The sequence below is a fragment of the Rhinolophus sinicus genome, linkage group LG02, assembly GCF_036562045.2.
Source record: "Rhinolophus sinicus isolate RSC01 linkage group LG02, ASM3656204v1, whole genome shotgun sequence".
In the NCBI taxonomy this organism is placed as follows: Eukaryota; Metazoa; Chordata; class Mammalia; order Chiroptera; family Rhinolophidae; genus Rhinolophus; species Rhinolophus sinicus.
In genome coordinates this window covers 23925561-23933677 of record NC_133752.1, presented here as the reverse complement: position 1 = coordinate 23933677, position 8117 = coordinate 23925561, and the positions used below count along the sequence as shown (strand labels likewise).

The following is an 8117-nucleotide window of genomic DNA, read 5'->3' as shown; positions in this document are numbered from 1 at the left end:
GCTCCTTTTTCCTAGAGCACTTAACTTGATTGGCATGGTTGTTTAGCATCTGACCTTTCCACCATAGCGGAGTCAGTGTTTGCTATGTGGAATTCTCTGTATTAAGCAATTTATATGCATTTAACTCATTTATTTCTATAAAAGGGATGATTTTAACAGATGAGAAAACTGAGGAAAGAAGAAGTTAAGTTACCAGCCCAAGGTCATGGAACTGAAAGGTAGACTTGGGCTGGCTTTCCCAGAGACAACAATGTTAGTCTCCAGGTTACACTGGCTTTGGTCCTGCATAGTCAGCTTCAAGGGGCAGGGCCCATCTATTCTTAATTGTACTATATCCCAGTGTACATGCACAGCATGTACTTGTGACACACAGTCAAAAAACAGTTGAGTTAATTAATGAATGGTATTTTCACATTTTTCTAGGATAAATACAACCATTATTTATTAACAAATTTGAGTTCCTAGGGAAAAAGTCATGTGAGGCAGCCTCGAAAAGCAGTTAAGAGTAAAAGACTCACAGATAGTCTGTCAGGGATATCTCCTTTTATTACTGTGTTTCCCCGAAAAGAAGTCCTAGCCGGACAATCAGCTCTAATGTGACTTTTGGAGAAAAAAATAATATAAGATCCAGTCTTATTTTACTATAATAAAAGACCGGGTCTTTAATATAATATAATATAGTATAGTATAATTAATATAATATAATATAATATAATATAATATAATATAATATAACATAATATACTGAGTCTTATATTAATTTTTGCTCCAAAAGATGCATTAGAGTTGATTGCCTGGCTAGGACTTCTTTTCGGGGAAACAGGGTGGTCACTAGTCATGTGACCTTCTGTAGTTTGCTTGTCTCTGTTTAAATGTCTCATATGTAATATGAGTATGAAGACAAGTAGAACTTAAGTCACAGTATTGTAGATGGAATAATAATGTATAGTGTCTGATACAGAGTTTATTCCCGATTGGGGTTCCATTGGGGTTCCATAAGCATTCTTGAGGTTTGATTCAAATGCTCTGGGATACTACTACAAGATGCTAAGTCCAAGGAAACTGTGACAAACTCACAACTTCATACATGCCTTGGATTCCATCATAATGTTATGTTAGGCCCATTAACAGAGCAGGAAACAAATAAGCCCCATCTTTATAAATTGAAAATGGAATATAGTCATATTTCTCTGATTTATTTGTTCATTTGCCTTTTCTTGAAAGGTGTAATTTGAATATAGTATACACGATCAAACAGCTATGAATGTGTCTGCACATCTGTTCTATTTTTGACACATTTCAAATCTGTCGTGATGTTAACATGTACGAACAAATGGACCTCAGCCAAATATTTCCCAAGCACTCAGCATTTCAATCCCCAATTCTCCAGGTGACATTGCCAATCCAAATTTTCATTATGGATCAAGTTTTCTTATTTTTTCATCCCTACTCAATTTAGTGTCTAGTGTCTTGGTGGCTGTATTTGCCTCTTGAGTTCTTCCCACTGCAAACTTGGTTGTTTCCAGGATTTATTACACAGAGCAATTCTGGTCTATTCCAAAATCTCCTTAAAAACTTTGATGTTATAGCCACAAATGCACTTGGCAAAGAAAGGGCCCTCTCATTCCTAGTACTGACCCCTTATAAACTAGTGAAATTTATAAATGACAATGTATGATATATACACACATTCACACACACACAGATTCATGCACAACACACATCTGATTTTATTTATTCAGCCATAATGGCTGTATTGTAGAGAAGTATATAATAAAATATTATTGTCTTGTAATTAGAATGGCTTTCATTTTTGTCATACTAGTTATTTGGGTATTACATTTACACTAGCTTTATATTTTAGTTTGAAAATAGTCAAAGTGGATTTTTTTTCTTTTGCAAATGCTTAGAACATTTTAACATACATAAATACTTGTGAGAAGAGATTTGTCTAAGCTACTATATCAGAAGTGTGCAAAAGTAGATGCAAGGATTGAACACAGACTACTAGACAGATATTACTCAGTAATAGCCCATGGCTACAATGGAGTAATTATAATCTGACTGATTACATTCTTCTAAATAGTTTATTTTGGACCTATCACATGGATAACAGATTCTTGTTAAAATATTTCTAATAAAACTTGTTTTCCTTAAGTTCCAAGTAGTGTTTCACTGCACTAATAACAACCTTAGAGTATAAAAACGCCCAGAGTTTATCTAGGGAGTCATGAAAAGGAATACTTCATAGAATTAACGATAAAGCAGATGCCCCATTAATCCAAACAACTATCACTCCAGATACCCAGAGACACAGACAATTATTTTAGAAACTTCAAATTTTTAAATTTCCTCAATCTACCGTAATGACAGAAATGAGATACTCCTTTCCCAGAGGAAGCCCAGAGCTCAGGTATAATCATGAACATTTTAATTTTTATCATTAACTGTAATATAGAGAGAATCCAAAACACTGGTAAATGATTCAGAGATCTTTCCCTTTGGGAAATAAACATGCTCATATTGCTCCCATCACTAAACAAACAAACAAAACCCAGAAATCTTTATTAAGCCCATAGCTAACATATTTCTTTTCCTTGACCTTCAAGCTTTGTAATGGTGTGCCACACTCAAATTATGTTTTTATTTTGTCTCAATCTTCTCATTCACCCATCAACTCACTACTACTGAAATCTTTCTAAGAATCCAGTGACCAACTTTTTGCCAAATTCGATAGGTAATTCAGTTCTTTAAATTATTGATCTAAGAATTTCAATTCACTTCTTTCTCCTTAAAACTCTCTTCCTTTGCAGTACAAGTTTCTTCTGGTCATTCTCTTTTAACTTTAGCTTCTCTTTTTAATTACGTTCTTTAGATTTTATTTAAAATTTGTTTCTCACAGCATTTAAATTAGTTTATAAACATCATTTCTTGGTTAGTTCTCATTCTACAATCTCCCAAAGTAAATGTCTCAACTGCCATTCATACTGATGTTCAGATATTCTTCTCTGCTGGGACATAGAAATTGACACCCAATGGAACAGTATCAATAGGCAATTTTAGCCATTTCCCAAAGTAAATTACCAGCAATTTGCTTACTCCAGGCAGTCCTCCATCAAGCTGTAACAATTATTTTGTAAAAATGCAGATCACTTGCCAAAATTTCTTTAGAATTTCGTAATTTTCAGGAAAGATTTTAAATTCCTTACCTTTTCACATACAGATTCCATACCCCCTTCACCAGTTCTGCATAATTTTCTTTATCTATGATAAACTGTTTAATTAAATCAAATGCAAGTTTTCCCTGATTATATAACAGTATTATGTTCAGTCTTGAATTAATCACCAACTGTTTGCCTAGCACCTTCTCTAGGGTCTACAAAGAGGAAAGCTCTTCGTTTTGGGAACTCTCAGTCTAGTAGAGTAAAGATGCTAAATAAAAAGATAATTACACTAAAGAAGAATGATGTTACAATGATAGAGAAATGTGCAAATACTATATTTAAGAGGAAAATTTAATTCAGACTGCTCTGTGCCATGGAAAGCTCCCAAAGAAGCAAAAATACATATCTTTGAGTCTTAAAGAATTCAAAAAATTTAGATGAAAAACAAGGTAAAAATCAGACATTTTGAAGACGGGGAACTTTTTCTTTCTTCTCTTTTCTTTCTTTTTTTAGATGTTTTCTAACTACCCATCTAGCATATATATTTCTCTCAAACTTTTATCTCCAGCCTAAAGCTTTCCCTGAGTTGTGACTTTGTTTTAGCTACATTCTCAATAGCTCCGCATTTAATATCCATCTAATATTCACTTTAATGTCTAATATTTAGTATTAATCTCTAAAACCAATGGTTTATAGGTGTTCTATGTCTTCCTTATGCCATTCTTCTGGTTGCTTAGGCCAAAAACTTTGAAATTATTTTTATTTCCTTCTATATCCACGTCCAATCTACTGGCTATTTCCTCTACCTGGAAAGCATTTCCTCCATCTCACAGCTCACTGCCTAACCTTTTTCAGATTTTTGTTCAAATGTCTTTTTTTCTTTTTTGAAGCTCACCCTAATTATTTTAAACTGCACACATTCTGCCAGCCACCTTTATTTTCCATTCCTGCTTTATTTACCTTTGCAGTATTATCAATATCTGATACATACATAATTATATACTTACTTGTTTATATACCTTCTTCTAAAATGTATACTCTATGAGATTACGAGTTTTTGTGTGCTAGGTTCACTGTGGTATATAACTAGTGCTTAGGGAGTTCCTGGCACACATTAGTTGCTTAATAAATATTTGATAATTGAGACAATAAATATGATTTCATTATCAGATCATCTGTCTTTTAAAAAGCAGTACTATTGAGAATTTGAAAAGTTAAATGACTTGTACAAAAGTATTTTCCTATTGTTCTAAAATACCTGAATCTAGCAGAATCTTTCCTTTGTTAGCTCTTCTAGATCTTGCATTGTTTACATTAACATAAATAAATGATTTTTATCATCCTATATTGGTTTTTAAATTCTTTAAACAGACACTATGCTGTACATTTTGCACATAACGTCACATTTAATTCTTGCAACTAACCTATGAGGTAAGATGGATCATTGAACTCAATAGAGGTTTAGAAGGCTTAATTAGCCTTCTAAGTGTGGCTAAATTAGTAGCAAAGTGGAGGTTTGAATCCTGGCAGTCAAGAGTACATGTTTAAGTTACTTTCCCTTACATAGTTTGATAAATGTAAAAGAACAGTTGTAACAAATAGAACTTTATTTTTACCCCTAAAATTAAAACATTATGGATTCTTCCAAAGTCCCAATTCTGTAGAAAATATCTGAATAAAATGTATATTAGATTTGTTCTGGGATCAGGGAAAATGAAGACCAGTTTAATATAAACATTTTTTTCTATATTTTATATATGTATTTGTGTATATTCAATTAAAAATGTTTATAAAGTCACATTCCCTTTGCTTTTTTTTTTGATAATATTGTATAAGGATTTGCTCTTTAATTATTAAAAGACATACAGTGTCTTTCATTCAGTGTTCCTCAGTAATTTTTACCAGTTCTTTGCTACCACATCTGTTATGAATTAAAAATGCCTCTAGTCATGTTTGAACTCTAGTTTTCAGTTAAATAAGTTTTAATGGATTTTGTTTTAAAATTACTCTATAAATTATAAAAATATCCATCACCTCTTTTACTCTTTGTCTTTGTGATTCACCTTCAAAAAACACTTTGATAATCTCTGATGATAAAGGTCCATGTAGGTCTGTTTATTTCTAACTTTGTTTCAAAGACCTCAACCAGTAGTCTCCTTAGATTTAATTAAATACAAGTATAATTTCTAAATTTCCATCAAACTGGTCGAGCAATGTTATATTCCTCTGGGGAAGTTCTGCTTCTTTCTGTTTTTTTGTTTTGTTTTTGTTTGACAGCTTGTGTCAAAAATTGATTCTGATTCCAAACAGATGGAATTTTCTCCTTTATCCAGTGTCCTTAATTACCTGAAGACCTACAATAGACAAGATGCAGCTCACTCTCCCTTCTGATGAGTCTTGTCTTAGACATTTCAAACAAAAATGTTCCCTCCTGAGAAAATTATGTTCAGTCACTATAACCTTTAAGTGAAAGGATTTGGCTTCAAATGTGCTGGGATTTTCTTTTTCTTCTTTGTGAATAGCAGATTATTCTCCTCTGTACTAAATTAATGTCTGAGGGAATTGAATGTCAGAAATTTGGCCCACACAATATCCCGTTTCCTTGTCGGTGCCTATCAGGACTTTTTGGCAGAAAGAAAAAAAGGAATAGCAAGTCACTTTGAATAAAATGTGTTGTAGTCATCAAAGGGAAATACCAACACATTAATTTTACTTCTAAACTGTTAAATTACAGCCATGACAAAATATGACTTAAAACACTGCTTTATAACAGTGTCTTCAGTAGGACCAGTCCTTTACCAAAATGTTACACGTCTTGCTTGTAATTAAGCTGCAATACTTGCATTGTGTTACTCCAAATTATTTTTCATTTATAAGTGATAACAAACTTTTTAGTTACTATTGAGTTTTCCCATAGGAAAAAACAAAAACAAAACAAACTAAAATATGTGCAGGAAGACTGTCAAACATTTTTGAAGCTTGACTAAGACAGTTTTGAATCTCCCAAATTTTCTGATTTTTTTCAGCATTGTATTTGTATACAATACATACTATGGTGGGTGGGCAAGTTCATCATTTTCTTGTGGGCTGGCTCCATTTTTCAAAGTACTGGGTACGGAGTGAAGGGAGAGGTTGTGCTTTTCAGTAGCTCTCACTGTTAGTTCAGTTTAAGGTATTTTTTTCAGGTTTCTAATCCTTTGAAACCTGGATTGTCTTTTCAAGGTAGTTCAGAAGGATTGAGCAAACCTTGAGGCAACCAGTACTGTCAGCTAGAAACAGAATGCCCTCAACTCACGGTTTAATATAAATTCTGAACATAATTAATGAATAATTGCTCACTTGAGTGGAGATGGACAAACTGCCTGAACTGGCTCTTTTTTCCTTTTCTTTCTTTCTTTCTTTCTTTCTTTCTTTCTTTCTTTCTTTCTTTCTTTCTTTCTTTCTTTCTTTCTTTCTTTCTTTCTTCCTTCCTTCCTTCCTTCCTTCCTTCCTTCCTTCCTTCCTTCCTTTCTTCCTTCTGCCTCCCTCCCTCCACCCTCCCCCCTTCCTTCTTTCCTTCCTTTTAATGGTGGCACTATGGTTTATTAAGCTGTGCCTTAGTACAGAGGCTGCAGCTTTCCGTGGTGGTCTTGATATATATAGCCTGGATATTCTGCCAATTCTTTTTGAGCAATGACACCAGGAAATTGACAGCTAAGTCAGCTAAGTGGATGTTGTACACAGGCTCATTGTCTGTCATCTTCACGTGGCCAACAGTCACTGCCAGACAAAGTGCCTTCTTCATCTAGAACTTGATGGTAGACTTCACTTCATAGATTCTGGCCACCATGTTCTCATTGTGAGTCAGCAAAGAAGGGCATTATTCAGACCTGGGCCCAGGATTCGTGGGATCTGCTTGATCAGAGATGCTGAAGCTAAAAAGGCATCGTACTTCTTGGCCAGTTTTTTGACCAGTTTCTTATTCTTGTTGAGTTTCTTCAGTATCTCAATTTCCATGTGGGGGTTATCTACAACCTGGGCCTCATCACAGTGCTGTTGGTCCCCCAGAACACATACGGAGAACTTGGGTCAGGGAGTGGATTTAAACCTGATGGCGCCCAGAAGCGTTGGTCCTTCTGAGGGTCATAGTTCTTCAAGCTGATCTGCAGCCCCACCATCTCCAAAAACTTCCCACGCATGTTTTGCTTCTGTGTGGGGCTTCCCACACTGCCTGGTGGAGGGTGTCGTGTTAGATTATGCTGTTCATGTTGTCTCGCACCACAAAAACCAGAAAAGAGCACAAAGGGAGTTTTTTTAACTTTAATATATCCTCTCCCCAAACCATTACTAGAACCACACAATGCAGTTTAAAATCCTAAAAGCAGTAAATGATAACCAGAAGAAGACAATTTCATATTTCAAGCCTGAAAGTTTCCATCATTTTATACCAAGAATGGCATGTGGAGACACAATAGAGAACCTCGTGGTTTAAGTAACATCTTTATTTGCAGAGTATCTGTTTTCTTGACATAGTCCCGTTAACTTAATGCTTGGAAATACTGGATAATGCTGAATGAAACCTGGCAAGATGCCGTTAGAAGATAAACACATACACGAGCACTAAATTCTATTCTTCATCACTAAATACCTTTTCATTTACATCTTTATTTAGCATATTCATTTATCTTTCCATTCCTTTCCAAGTCTAAAAAGAAGAGACCATACTATTTTTCTAAAATAAAGGTTTCCTTCTCCATACTTCCCCTCCTCTCTCTCGACTGTCTTGGATTGTATTCCATTGGTTAGCCTCTTTTATTTCTTTGTATATTTAGTCTCACTCTGTCTGTGGGACCTTTCCCTTTGACAAACAAAAAACACTTCTAGGTGTGAATAGATTTAAGAAATCTGCCCTTGATTTTTTTCAAGCTATCATTCTGTGTTTCTTCTGCATTTGATAAAGGTAGTTCTAGTAAG

The 8117-nt window shown here is 34.4% G+C and overlaps 1 pseudogene; it reads right to left on the bottom strand.

The window, feature by feature from the left end:
- Positions 1–203: 203 nt before the first annotated feature.
- Positions 204–7410, bottom strand: LOC109452734 (large ribosomal subunit protein uL1; annotated as a pseudogene).
- Positions 7411–8117: the final 707 nt, after the last annotated feature.